This window comes from Gasterosteus aculeatus, chromosome 4, assembly GCF_964276395.1.
Source record: "Gasterosteus aculeatus chromosome 4, fGasAcu3.hap1.1, whole genome shotgun sequence".
Lineage (NCBI taxonomy): Eukaryota > Metazoa > Chordata > Actinopteri > Perciformes > Gasterosteidae > Gasterosteus > Gasterosteus aculeatus.
In genome coordinates, this window is record NC_135691.1 from 18285108 (window position 1) to 18295107 (window position 10000).

At 44.2% G+C, this 10000-nt stretch overlaps 30 non-coding genes across 30 annotated transcripts; all 30 read right to left on the reverse strand.

Moving 5' to 3' along the window:
- Nucleotides 1-29: 29 nt before the first annotated feature.
- trnap-ugg (transfer RNA proline (anticodon UGG)) lies at nucleotides 30-101 on the reverse strand. Its single transcript has one exon. It is a non-coding gene; the product is annotated as a tRNA-Pro (tRNA).
- Nucleotides 102-277: 176 nt separating this feature from the next.
- On the reverse strand, nucleotides 278-349 carry trnap-ugg (transfer RNA proline (anticodon UGG)). Its single transcript has one exon. It is a non-coding gene; the product is annotated as a tRNA-Pro (tRNA).
- A 234-nt stretch (nucleotides 350-583) lies between these two features.
- Nucleotides 584-655, reverse strand: trnap-cgg (transfer RNA proline (anticodon CGG)). Its single transcript has one exon. It is a non-coding gene; the product is annotated as a tRNA-Pro (tRNA).
- Nucleotides 656-833: 178 nt separating this feature from the next.
- On the reverse strand, nucleotides 834-905 carry trnap-agg (transfer RNA proline (anticodon AGG)). Its single transcript has one exon. It is a non-coding gene; the product is annotated as a tRNA-Pro (tRNA).
- A 178-nt stretch (nucleotides 906-1083) lies between these two features.
- trnap-agg (transfer RNA proline (anticodon AGG)) lies at nucleotides 1084-1155 on the reverse strand. Its single transcript has one exon. It is a non-coding gene; the product is annotated as a tRNA-Pro (tRNA).
- Nucleotides 1156-1333: 178 nt separating this feature from the next.
- trnap-ugg (transfer RNA proline (anticodon UGG)) lies at nucleotides 1334-1405 on the reverse strand. The gene has a single exon. It is a non-coding gene; the product is annotated as a tRNA-Pro (tRNA).
- Nucleotides 1406-1584: 179 nt separating this feature from the next.
- On the reverse strand, nucleotides 1585-1656 carry trnap-agg (transfer RNA proline (anticodon AGG)). The gene has a single exon. It is a non-coding gene; the product is annotated as a tRNA-Pro (tRNA).
- A 178-nt stretch (nucleotides 1657-1834) lies between these two features.
- Nucleotides 1835-1906, reverse strand: trnap-agg (transfer RNA proline (anticodon AGG)). Its single transcript has one exon. It is a non-coding gene; the product is annotated as a tRNA-Pro (tRNA).
- A 428-nt stretch (nucleotides 1907-2334) lies between these two features.
- Nucleotides 2335-2406, reverse strand: trnap-agg (transfer RNA proline (anticodon AGG)). Its single transcript has one exon. It is a non-coding gene; the product is annotated as a tRNA-Pro (tRNA).
- A 178-nt stretch (nucleotides 2407-2584) lies between these two features.
- trnap-agg (transfer RNA proline (anticodon AGG)) lies at nucleotides 2585-2656 on the reverse strand. The gene has a single exon. It is a non-coding gene; the product is annotated as a tRNA-Pro (tRNA).
- Nucleotides 2657-3084: 428 nt separating this feature from the next.
- On the reverse strand, nucleotides 3085-3156 carry trnap-ugg (transfer RNA proline (anticodon UGG)). The gene has a single exon. It is a non-coding gene; the product is annotated as a tRNA-Pro (tRNA).
- A 178-nt stretch (nucleotides 3157-3334) lies between these two features.
- On the reverse strand, nucleotides 3335-3406 carry trnap-agg (transfer RNA proline (anticodon AGG)). Its single transcript has one exon. It is a non-coding gene; the product is annotated as a tRNA-Pro (tRNA).
- A 178-nt stretch (nucleotides 3407-3584) lies between these two features.
- Nucleotides 3585-3656, reverse strand: trnap-agg (transfer RNA proline (anticodon AGG)). Its single transcript has one exon. It is a non-coding gene; the product is annotated as a tRNA-Pro (tRNA).
- Nucleotides 3657-4084: 428 nt separating this feature from the next.
- trnap-agg (transfer RNA proline (anticodon AGG)) lies at nucleotides 4085-4156 on the reverse strand. Its single transcript has one exon. It is a non-coding gene; the product is annotated as a tRNA-Pro (tRNA).
- Nucleotides 4157-4334: 178 nt separating this feature from the next.
- trnap-agg (transfer RNA proline (anticodon AGG)) lies at nucleotides 4335-4406 on the reverse strand. The gene has a single exon. It is a non-coding gene; the product is annotated as a tRNA-Pro (tRNA).
- A 428-nt stretch (nucleotides 4407-4834) lies between these two features.
- On the reverse strand, nucleotides 4835-4906 carry trnap-ugg (transfer RNA proline (anticodon UGG)). Its single transcript has one exon. It is a non-coding gene; the product is annotated as a tRNA-Pro (tRNA).
- Nucleotides 4907-5084: 178 nt separating this feature from the next.
- trnap-agg (transfer RNA proline (anticodon AGG)) lies at nucleotides 5085-5156 on the reverse strand. Its single transcript has one exon. It is a non-coding gene; the product is annotated as a tRNA-Pro (tRNA).
- A 178-nt stretch (nucleotides 5157-5334) lies between these two features.
- On the reverse strand, nucleotides 5335-5406 carry trnap-agg (transfer RNA proline (anticodon AGG)). The gene has a single exon. It is a non-coding gene; the product is annotated as a tRNA-Pro (tRNA).
- A 428-nt stretch (nucleotides 5407-5834) lies between these two features.
- trnap-agg (transfer RNA proline (anticodon AGG)) lies at nucleotides 5835-5906 on the reverse strand. The gene has a single exon. It is a non-coding gene; the product is annotated as a tRNA-Pro (tRNA).
- Nucleotides 5907-6084: 178 nt separating this feature from the next.
- Nucleotides 6085-6156, reverse strand: trnap-agg (transfer RNA proline (anticodon AGG)). Its single transcript has one exon. It is a non-coding gene; the product is annotated as a tRNA-Pro (tRNA).
- Nucleotides 6157-6584: 428 nt separating this feature from the next.
- On the reverse strand, nucleotides 6585-6656 carry trnap-agg (transfer RNA proline (anticodon AGG)). The gene has a single exon. It is a non-coding gene; the product is annotated as a tRNA-Pro (tRNA).
- Nucleotides 6657-6834: 178 nt separating this feature from the next.
- trnap-agg (transfer RNA proline (anticodon AGG)) lies at nucleotides 6835-6906 on the reverse strand. The gene has a single exon. It is a non-coding gene; the product is annotated as a tRNA-Pro (tRNA).
- A 428-nt stretch (nucleotides 6907-7334) lies between these two features.
- On the reverse strand, nucleotides 7335-7406 carry trnap-ugg (transfer RNA proline (anticodon UGG)). The gene has a single exon. It is a non-coding gene; the product is annotated as a tRNA-Pro (tRNA).
- Nucleotides 7407-7582: 176 nt separating this feature from the next.
- Nucleotides 7583-7654, reverse strand: trnap-ugg (transfer RNA proline (anticodon UGG)). The gene has a single exon. It is a non-coding gene; the product is annotated as a tRNA-Pro (tRNA).
- Nucleotides 7655-7832: 178 nt separating this feature from the next.
- trnap-ugg (transfer RNA proline (anticodon UGG)) lies at nucleotides 7833-7904 on the reverse strand. Its single transcript has one exon. It is a non-coding gene; the product is annotated as a tRNA-Pro (tRNA).
- A 428-nt stretch (nucleotides 7905-8332) lies between these two features.
- Nucleotides 8333-8404, reverse strand: trnap-ugg (transfer RNA proline (anticodon UGG)). Its single transcript has one exon. It is a non-coding gene; the product is annotated as a tRNA-Pro (tRNA).
- Nucleotides 8405-8582: 178 nt separating this feature from the next.
- On the reverse strand, nucleotides 8583-8654 carry trnap-agg (transfer RNA proline (anticodon AGG)). The gene has a single exon. It is a non-coding gene; the product is annotated as a tRNA-Pro (tRNA).
- Nucleotides 8655-8832: 178 nt separating this feature from the next.
- trnap-agg (transfer RNA proline (anticodon AGG)) lies at nucleotides 8833-8904 on the reverse strand. Its single transcript has one exon. It is a non-coding gene; the product is annotated as a tRNA-Pro (tRNA).
- A 428-nt stretch (nucleotides 8905-9332) lies between these two features.
- On the reverse strand, nucleotides 9333-9404 carry trnap-agg (transfer RNA proline (anticodon AGG)). Its single transcript has one exon. It is a non-coding gene; the product is annotated as a tRNA-Pro (tRNA).
- Nucleotides 9405-9582: 178 nt separating this feature from the next.
- trnap-agg (transfer RNA proline (anticodon AGG)) lies at nucleotides 9583-9654 on the reverse strand. Its single transcript has one exon. It is a non-coding gene; the product is annotated as a tRNA-Pro (tRNA).
- Nucleotides 9655-10000: the final 346 nt, after the last annotated feature.

The window sequence follows — 10000 nt, forward strand, 5'->3', positions numbered from 1 at the left end:
GCCATTGACTGTTTCAAAAGAGCACTTCCGGGCTCGTCCGGGATTTGGACCCGGGACCTCTCGCACCCAAAGCGAGAATCATACCCCTAGACCAACGAGCCGACAAAAGGGTGAAAGTTACATGTCAACGGGAAATAATTGCAAATAGCTGGGCGAGAGATATCGACAAGAGCATCTCTAGACTCTACGTTAGTTGAAAAAATTTGGAAGTTACATTTTCGTATAGACATATTTCATTTTACTTATCACATCTATTGACTTTCAAAAGACCTATCCCGGGCTCGTCCGGGATTTGGACCCGGGACCTCTCGCACCCAAAGCGAGAATCATACCCCTAGACCAACGAGCCGACAAAAACTATTAATGCTATGTCCATGGGACAAAATCCTATTTGGCCAGGCAAGAGAATTGAATCAGCGTATCCGTGGTCAACAAATTGCTTGTTTTTTTAACTAGTTTGTTGTGTTTGCCTATTTTTTGGAAACATACTAGCAATATGGTCGTTCACTGACCAAATTGGGGAGTAACTTTTTTGTCATCATTTACAAATTACAACCGCTAACAGCATCAAATAAGTTCCATTGGGCTCGTCCGGGATTTGAACCCGGGACCTCTCGCACCCGAAGCGAGAATCATACCCCTAGACCAACGAGCCGACAAAAGGGTCAAAGTTACATGAAAACAGGACATAATCGCAAATAGCTAGGCGAGAGAATTTGAAAAGCGCATATCTAGACTCTACCTGAATTGTATAAATTTGGATGTAACATTTTCATTCCGACATATTTCGTTTGACTAATCACAGCCATTGACTGTTTCAAAAGAGCACTTCCGGGCTCGTCCGGGATTTGGACCCGGGACCTCTCGCACCCTAAGCGAGAATCATACCCCTAGACCAACGAGCCGACAAAAGGGTGAAAGTTACATGTCAACGGGAAATAATTGCAAATAGCTGGGCGAGAGAATTCGACAAGCGCATCTCTAGACTCTACGTTAGTTGAATAAATTTGGAAGTAACGTTTTCGTATAGAAATTTTTCGTTTGACTAATCACAGCCATTGACTGTTTCAAAAGACCAATTCCGGGCTCGTCCGGGATTTGGACCCGGGACCTCTCGCACCCTAAGCGAGAATCATACCCCTAGACCAACGAGCCGACAAAAGGGTGAAAGTTACATGTCAACGGGACATATTTGCAAATAGCTGGGCGAGAGAATTCGACACGCGCATCTCTAGACTCTACGTTAGTTGAAAAAATTTGGAAGTAACATTTTTGTATAGACATATTTCATTTTACTAATCACATCTATTGCCTTTTTTAAAAGACCAATTCCGGGCTCGTCCGGGATTTGGACCCGGGACCTCTCGCACCCAAAGCGAGAATCATACCCCTAGACCAACGAGCCGACCAAAGGGTGAAAGTTACATGTCAACGGGAAATAATTGCAAATAGCTGGGCGAGAGATATCGACAAGAGCATCTCTAGACTCTACGTTAATTGAATAAATTTGGATGTAACATTTTCATTCCGACATATTTTCATTTTACTAATCACATCTATTGCCTTTTTTAAAAGACCAATTCCGGGCTCGTCCGGGATTTGGACCCGGGACCTCTCGCACCCTAAGCGAGAATCATACCCCTAGACCAACGAGCCGACAAAAGGGTGAAAGTTACATGTCAACGGGAAATAATTGCAAATAGCTGGGCGAGAGAATTCGACAAGCGCATCTCTAGACTCTACGTTAGTTGAATAAATTTGGAAGTAACGTTTTCGTATAGAAATTTTTCGTTTGACTAATCACAGCCATTGACTGTTTCAAAAGACCAATTCCGGGCTCGTCCGGGATTTGGACCCGGGACCTCTCGCACCCTAAGCGAGAATCATACCCCTAGACCAACGAGCCGACAAAAGGGTGAAAGTTACATGTCAACGGGACATATTTGCAAATAGCTGGGCGAGAGAATTCGACACGCGCATCTCTAAACTCTACGTTAGTTGAAAAAATTTGGAAGTAACATTTTTGTATAGACATATTTCATTTTACTAATCACATCTATTGCCTTTTTTAAAAGACCAATTCCGGGCTCGTCGGGGATTTGGACCCGGGACCTCTCGCACCCAAAGCGAGAATCATACCCCTAGACCAACGAGCCGACAAAAGGGTCAAAGTTACGTGAAAACAGGACATAATCGCAAATAGCTAGGCGAGAGAATTTGAAAAGCGCATATCTAGACTCTACCTGAATTGTATAAATTTGGATGTAACATTTTCATTCCGACATATTTCGTTTGACTAATCACAGCCATTGACTGGTTCCAAAGAGCACTTCCGGGCTCGTCCGGGATTTGGACCCGGGACCTCTCGCACCCTAAGCGAGAATCATACCCCTAGACCAACGAGCCGACAAAAGGGTGAAAGTTACATGTCAACGGGAAATAATTGCAAATAGCTGGGCGAGAGAATTCGACAAGCGCATCTCTAGACTCTACGTTAGTTGAATAAATTTGGAAGTAACGTTTTCGTATAGAAATTTTTCGTTTGACTAATCACAGCCATTGACTGTTTCAAAAGACCAATTCCGGGCTCGTCCGGGATTTGGACCCGGGACCTCTCGCACCCTAAGCGAGAATCATACCCCTAGACCAACGAGCCGACAAAAGGGTGAAAGTTACATGTCAACGGGACATATTTGCAAATAGCTGGGCGAGAGAATTCGACACGCGCATCTCTAGACTCTACGTTAGTTGAAAAAATTTGGAAGTAACATTTTTGTATAGACATATTTCATTTTACTAATCACATCTATTGCCTTTTTTAAAAGACCAATTCCGGGCTCGTCGGGGATTTGGACCCGGGACCTCTCGCACCCAAAGCGAGAATCATACCCCTAGACCAACGAGCCGACCAAAGGGTGAAAGTTACATGTCAACGGGACATATTTGCAAATAGCTGGGCGAGAGATATCGACAAGAGCATCTCTAGACTCTACGTTAATTGAATAAATTTGGATGTAACATTTTCATTCCGACATATTTTCTTTGACTAATCACAGCCATTGACTGTTTCAAAAGAGCACTTCCGGGCTCGTCCGGGATTTGGACCCGGGACCTCTCGCACCCAAAGCGAGAATCATACCCCTAGACCAACGAGCCGACAAAAGGGTCAAAGTTACATGAAAACAGGACATAATCGCAAATAGCTAGGCGAGAGAATTTGAAAAGCGCATATCTAGACTCTACCTGAATTGTATAAATTTGGATGTAACATTTTCATTCCGACATATTTCGTTTGACTAATCACAGCCATTGACTGGTTCCAAAGAGCACTTCCGGGCTCGTCCGGGATTTGGACCCGGGACCTCTCGCACCCTAAGCGAGAATCATACCCCTAGACCAACGAGCCGACAAAAGGGTGAAAGTTACATGTCAACGGGAAATAATTGCAAATAGCTGGGCGAGAGAATTCGACAAGCGCATCTCTAGACTCTACGTTAGTTGAATAAATTTGGAAGTAACGTTTTCGTATAGAAATTTTTCGTTTGACTAATCACAGCCATTGACTGTTTCAAAAGACCAATTCCGGGCTCGTCCGGGATTTGGACCCGGGACCTCTCGCACCCTAAGCGAGAATCATACCCCTAGACCAACGAGCCGACAAAAGGGTGAAAGTTACATGTCAACGGGACATATTTGCAAATAGCTGGGCGAGAGAATTCGACACGCGCATCTCTAAACTCTACGTTAGTTGAAAAAATTTGGAAGTAACATTTTTGTATAGACATATTTCATTTTACTAATCACATCTATTGCCTTTTTTAAAAGACCAATTCCGGGCTCGTCGGGGATTTGGACCCGGGACCTCTCGCACCCAAAGCGAGAATCATACCCCTAGACCAACGAGCCGACAAAAGGGTCAAAGTTACGTGAAAACAGGACATAATCGCAAATAGCTAGGCGAGAGAATTTGAAAAGCGCATATCTAGACTCTACCTGAATTGTATAAATTTGGATGTAACATTTTCATTCCGACATATTTCGTTTGACTAATCACAGCCATTGACTGTTTCAAAAGAGCACTTCCGGGCTCGTCCGGGATTTGGACCCGGGACCTCTCGCACCCTAAGCGAGAATCATACCCCTAGACCAACGAGCCGACAAAAGGGTGAAAGTTACATGTCAACGGGAAATAATTGCAAATAGCTGGGCGAGAGAATTCGACAAGCGCATCTCTAGACTCTACGTTAGTTGAATAAATTTGGAAGTAACGTTTTCGTATAGAAATTTTTCGTTTGACTAATCACAGCCATTGACTGTTTCAAAAGACCAATTCCGGGCTCGTCCGGGATTTGGACCCGGGACCTCTCGCACCCTAAGCGAGAATCATACCCCTAGACCAACGAGCCGACAAAAGGGTGAAAGTTACATGTCAACGGGACATATTTGCAAATAGCTGGGCGAGAGAATTCGACACGCGCATCTCTAGACTCTACGTTAGTTGAAAAAATTTGGAAGTAACATTTTTGTATAGACATATTTCATTTTACTAATCACATCTATTGCCTTTTTTAAAAGACCAATTCCGGGCTCGTCGGGGATTTGGACCCGGGACCTCTCGCACCCAAAGCGAGAATCATACCCCTAGACCAACGAGCCGACCAAAGGGTGAAAGTTACATGTCAACGGGACATATTTGCAAATAGCTGGGCGAGAGATATCGACAAGAGCATCTCTAGACTCTACGTTAATTGAATAAATTTGGATGTAACATTTTCATTCCGACATATTTTCTTTGACTAATCACAGCCATTGACTGTTTCAAAAGAGCACTTCCGGGCTCGTCCGGGATTTGGACCCGGGACCTCTCGCACCCAAAGCGAGAATCATACCCCTAGACCAACGAGCCGACAAAAGGGTCAAAGTTACATGAAAACAGGACATAATCGCAAATAGCTAGGCGAGAGAATTTGAAAAGCGCATATCTAGACTCTACCTGAATTGTATAAATTTGGATGTAACATTTTCATTCCGACATATTTCGTTTGACTAATCACAGCCATTGACTGGTTCCAAAGAGCACTTCCGGGCTCGTCCGGGATTTGGACCCGGGACCTCTCGCACCCTAAGCGAGAATCATACCCCTAGACCAACGAGCCGACAAAAGGGTGAAAGTTACATGTCAACGGGAAATAATTGCAAATAGCTGGGCGAGAGAATTCGACAAGCGCATCTCTAGACTCTACGTTAGTTGAATAAATTTGGAAGTAACGTTTTCGTATAGAAATTTTTCGTTTGACTAATCACAGCCATTGACTGTTTCAAAAGACCAATTCCGGGCTCGTCCGGGATTTGGACCCGGGACCTCTCGCACCCTAAGCGAGAATCATACCCCTAGACCAACGAGCCGACAAAAGGGTGAAAGTTACATGTCAACGGGACATATTTGCAAATAGCTGGGCGAGAGAATTCGACACGCGCATCTCTAAACTCTACGTTAGTTGAAAAAATTTGGAAGTAACATTTTTGTATAGACATATTTCATTTTACTAATCACATCTATTGCCTTTTTTAAAAGACCAATTCCGGGCTCGTCGGGGATTTGGACCCGGGACCTCTCGCACCCAAAGCGAGAATCATACCCCTAGACCAACGAGCCGACAAAAGGGTCAAAGTTACGTGAAAACAGGACATAATCGCAAATAGCTAGGCGAGAGAATTTGAAAAGCGCATATCTAGACTCTACCTGAATTGTATAAATTTGGATGTAACATTTTCATTCCGACATATTTCGTTTGACTAATCACAGCCATTGACTGGTTCCAAAGAGCACTTCCGGGCTCGTCCGGGATTTGGACCCGGGACCTCTCGCACCCTAAGCGAGAATCATACCCCTAGACCAACGAGCCGACAAAAGGGTGAAAGTTACATGTCAACGGGAAATAATTGCAAATAGCTGGGCGAGAGAATTCGACAAGCGCATCTCTAGACTCTACGTTAGTTGAATAAATTTGGAAGTAACGTTTTCGTATAGAAATTTTTCGTTTGACTAATCACAGCCATTGACTGTTTCAAAAGACCAATTCCGGGCTCGTCCGGGATTTGGACCCGGGACCTCTCGCACCCTAAGCGAGAATCATACCCCTAGACCAACGAGCCGACAAAAGGGTGAAAGTTACATGTCAACGGGACATATTTGCAAATAGCTGGGCGAGAGAATTCGACACGCGCATCTCTAGACTCTACGTTAGTTGAAAAAATTTGGAAGTAACATTTTTGTATAGACATATTTCATTTTACTAATCACATCTATTGCCTTTTTTAAAAGACCAATTCCGGGCTCGTCGGGGATTTGGACCCGGGACCTCTCGCACCCAAAGCGAGAATCATACCCCTAGACCAACGAGCCGACAAAAGGGTCAAAGTTACATGAAAACAGGACATAATCGCAAATAGCTAGGCGAGAGAATTTGAAAAGCGCATATCTAGACTCTACCTGAATTGTATAAATTTGGATGTAACATTTTCATTCCGACATATTTCGTTTGACTAATCACAGCCATTGACTGTTTCAAAAGAGCACTTCCGGGCTCGTCCGGGATTTGGACCCGGGACCTCTCGCACCCTAAGCGAGAATCATACCCCTAGACCAACGAGCCGACAAAAGGGTGAAAGTTACATGTCAACGGAAAATAATTGCAAATAGCTGGGCGAGAGAATTCGACAAGCGCATCTCTAGACTCTACGTTAGTTGAATAAATTTGGAAGTAACGTTTTCGTATAGAAATTTTTCGTTTGACTAATCACAGCCATTGACTGTTTCAAAAGACCAATTCCGGGCTCGTCCGGGATTTGGACCCGGGACCTCTCGCACCCTAAGCGAGAATCATACCCCTAGACCAACGAGCCGACAAAAGGGTGAAAGTTACATGTCAACGGGACATATTTGCAAATAGCTGGGCGAGAGAATTCGACACGCGGATCTCTAGACTCTACGTTAGTTGAAAAAATTTGGAAGTAACATTTTTGTATAGACATATTTCATTTTACTAATCACATCTATTGCCTTTTTTAAAAGACCAATTCCGGGCTCGTCGGGGATTTGGACCCGGGACCTCTCGCACCCAAAGCGAGAATCATACCCCTAGACCAACGAGCCGACCAAAGGGTGAAAGTTACATGTCAACGGGAAATAATTGCAAATAGCTGGGCGAGAGATATCGACAAGAGCATCTCTAGACTCTACCTGAATTGTATAAATTTGGATGTAACATTTTCATTCCGACATATTTTCTTTGACTAATCACAGCCATTGACTGTTTCAAAAGAGCACTTCCGGGCTCGTCCGGGATTTGGACCCGGGACCTCTCGCACCCAAAGCGAGAATCATACCCCTAGACCAACGAGCCGACAAAAGGGTGAAAGTTACATGTCAACGGGAAATAATTGCAAATAGCTGGGCGAGAGATATCGACAAGAGCATCTCTAGACTCTACGTTAGTTGAAAAAATTTGGAAGTTACATTTTCGTATAGACATATTTCATTTTACTTATCACATCTATTGACTTTCAAAAGACCTATCCCGGGCTCGTCCGGGATTTGGACCCGGGACCTCTCGCACCCAAAGCGAGAATCATACCCCTAGACCAACGAGCCGACCAAAGGGTGAAAGTTACATGTCAACGGGAAATAATTGCAAATAGCTGGGCGAGAGATATCGACAAGAGCATCTCTAGACTCTACGTTAATTGAATAAATTTGGATGTAACATTTTCATTCCGACATATTTTCTTTGACTAATCACAGCCATTGACTGTTTCAAAAGAGCACTTCCGGGCTCGTCCGGGATTTGGACCCGGGACCTCTCGCACCCAAAGCGAGAATCATACCCCTAGACCAACGAGCCGACAAAAGGGTGAAAGTTACATGTCAACGGGACATATTTGCAAATAGCTGGGCGAGAGAATTCGACACGCGCATCTCTAGACTCTACGTTAGTTGAAAAAATTTGGAAGTAACATTTTTGTATAGACATATTTCATTTTACTAATCACATCTATTGCCTTTTTTAAAAGACCAATTCCGGGCTCGTCGGGGATTTGGACCCGGGACCTCTCGCACCCAAAGCGAGAATCATACCCCTAGACCAACGAGCCGACCAAAGGGTGAAAGTTACATGTCAACGGGACATATTTGCAAATAGCTGGGCGAGAGATATCGACAAGAGCATCTCTAGACTCTACGTTAATTGAATAAATTTGGATGTAACATTTTCATTCCGACATATTTTCTTTGACTAATCACAGCCATTGACTGTTTCAAAAGAGCACTTCCGGGCTCGTCCGGGATTTGGACCCGGGACCTCTCGCACCCAAAGCGAGAATCATACCCCTAGACCAACGAGCCGACAAAAGGGTCAAAGTTACATGAAAACAGGACATAATCGCAAATAGCTAGGCGAGAGAATTTGAAAAGCGCATATCTAGACTCTACCTGAATTGTATAAATTTGGATGTAACATTTTCATTCCGACATATTTCGTTTGACTAATCACAGCCATTGACTGGTTCCAAAGAGCACTTCCGGGCTCGTCCGGGATTTGGACCCGGGACCTCTCGCACCCTAAGCGAGAATCATACCCCTAGACCAACGAGCCGACAAAAGGGTGAAAGTTACATGTCAACGGGAAATAATTGCAAATAGCTGGGCGAGAGAATTCGACAAGCGCATCTCTAGACTCTACGTTAGTTGAATAAATTTGGAAGTAACGTTTTCGTATAGAAATTTTTCGTTTGACTAATCACAGCCATTGACTGTTTCAAAAGACCAATTCCGGGCTCGTCCGGGATTTGGACCCGGGACCTCTCGCACCCTAAGCGAGAATCATACCCCTAGACCAACGAGCCGACAAAAGGGTGAAAGTTACATGTCAACGGGACATATTTGCAAATAGCTGGGCGAGAGAATTCGACACGCGCATCTCTAAACTCTACGTTAGTTGAAAAAATTTGGAAGTAACATTTTTGTATAGACATATTTCATTTTACTAATCACATCTATTGCCTTTTTTAAAAGACCAATTCCGGGCTCGTCGGGGATTTGGACCCGGGACCTCTCGCACCCAAAGCGAGAATCATACCCCTAGACCAACGAGCCGACAAAAGGGTCAAAGTTACGTGAAAACAGGACATAATCGCAAATAGCTAGGCGAGAGAATTTGAAAAGCGCATATCTAGACTCTACCTGAATTGTATAAATTTGGATGTAACATTTTCATTCCGACATATTTCGTTTGACTAATCACAGCCATTGACTGGTTCCAAAGAGCACTTCCGGGCTCGTCCGGGATTTGGACCCGGGACCTCTCGCACCCTAAGCGAGAATCATACCCCTAGACCAACGAGCCGACAAAAGGGTGAAAGTTACATGTCAACGGGAAATAATTGCAAATAGCTGGGCGAGAGAATTCGACAAGCGCATCTCTAGACTCTACGTTAGTTGAATAAATTTGGAAGTAACGTTTTCGTATAGAAATTTTTCGTTTGACTAATCACAGCCATTGACTGTTTCAAAAGACCAATTCCGGGCTCGTCCGGGATTTGGACCCGGGACCTCTCGCACCCTAAGCGAGAATCATACCCCTAGACCAACGAGCCGACAAAAGGGTGAAAGTTACATGTCAACGGGACATATTTGCAAATAGCTGGGCGAGAGAATTCGACACGCGCATCTCTAGACTCTACGTTAGTTGAAAAAATTTGGAAGTAACATTTTTGTATAGACATATTTCATTTTACTAATCACATCTATTGCCTTTTTTAAAAGACCAATTCCGGGCTCGTCGGGGATTTGGACCCGGGACCTCTCGCACCCAAAGCGAGAATCATACCCCTAGACCAACGAGCCGACCAAAGGGTGAAAGTTACATGTCAACGGGAAATAATTGCAAATAGCTGGGCGAGAGATATCGACAAGAGCATCTCTAGACTCTACCTGAATTGT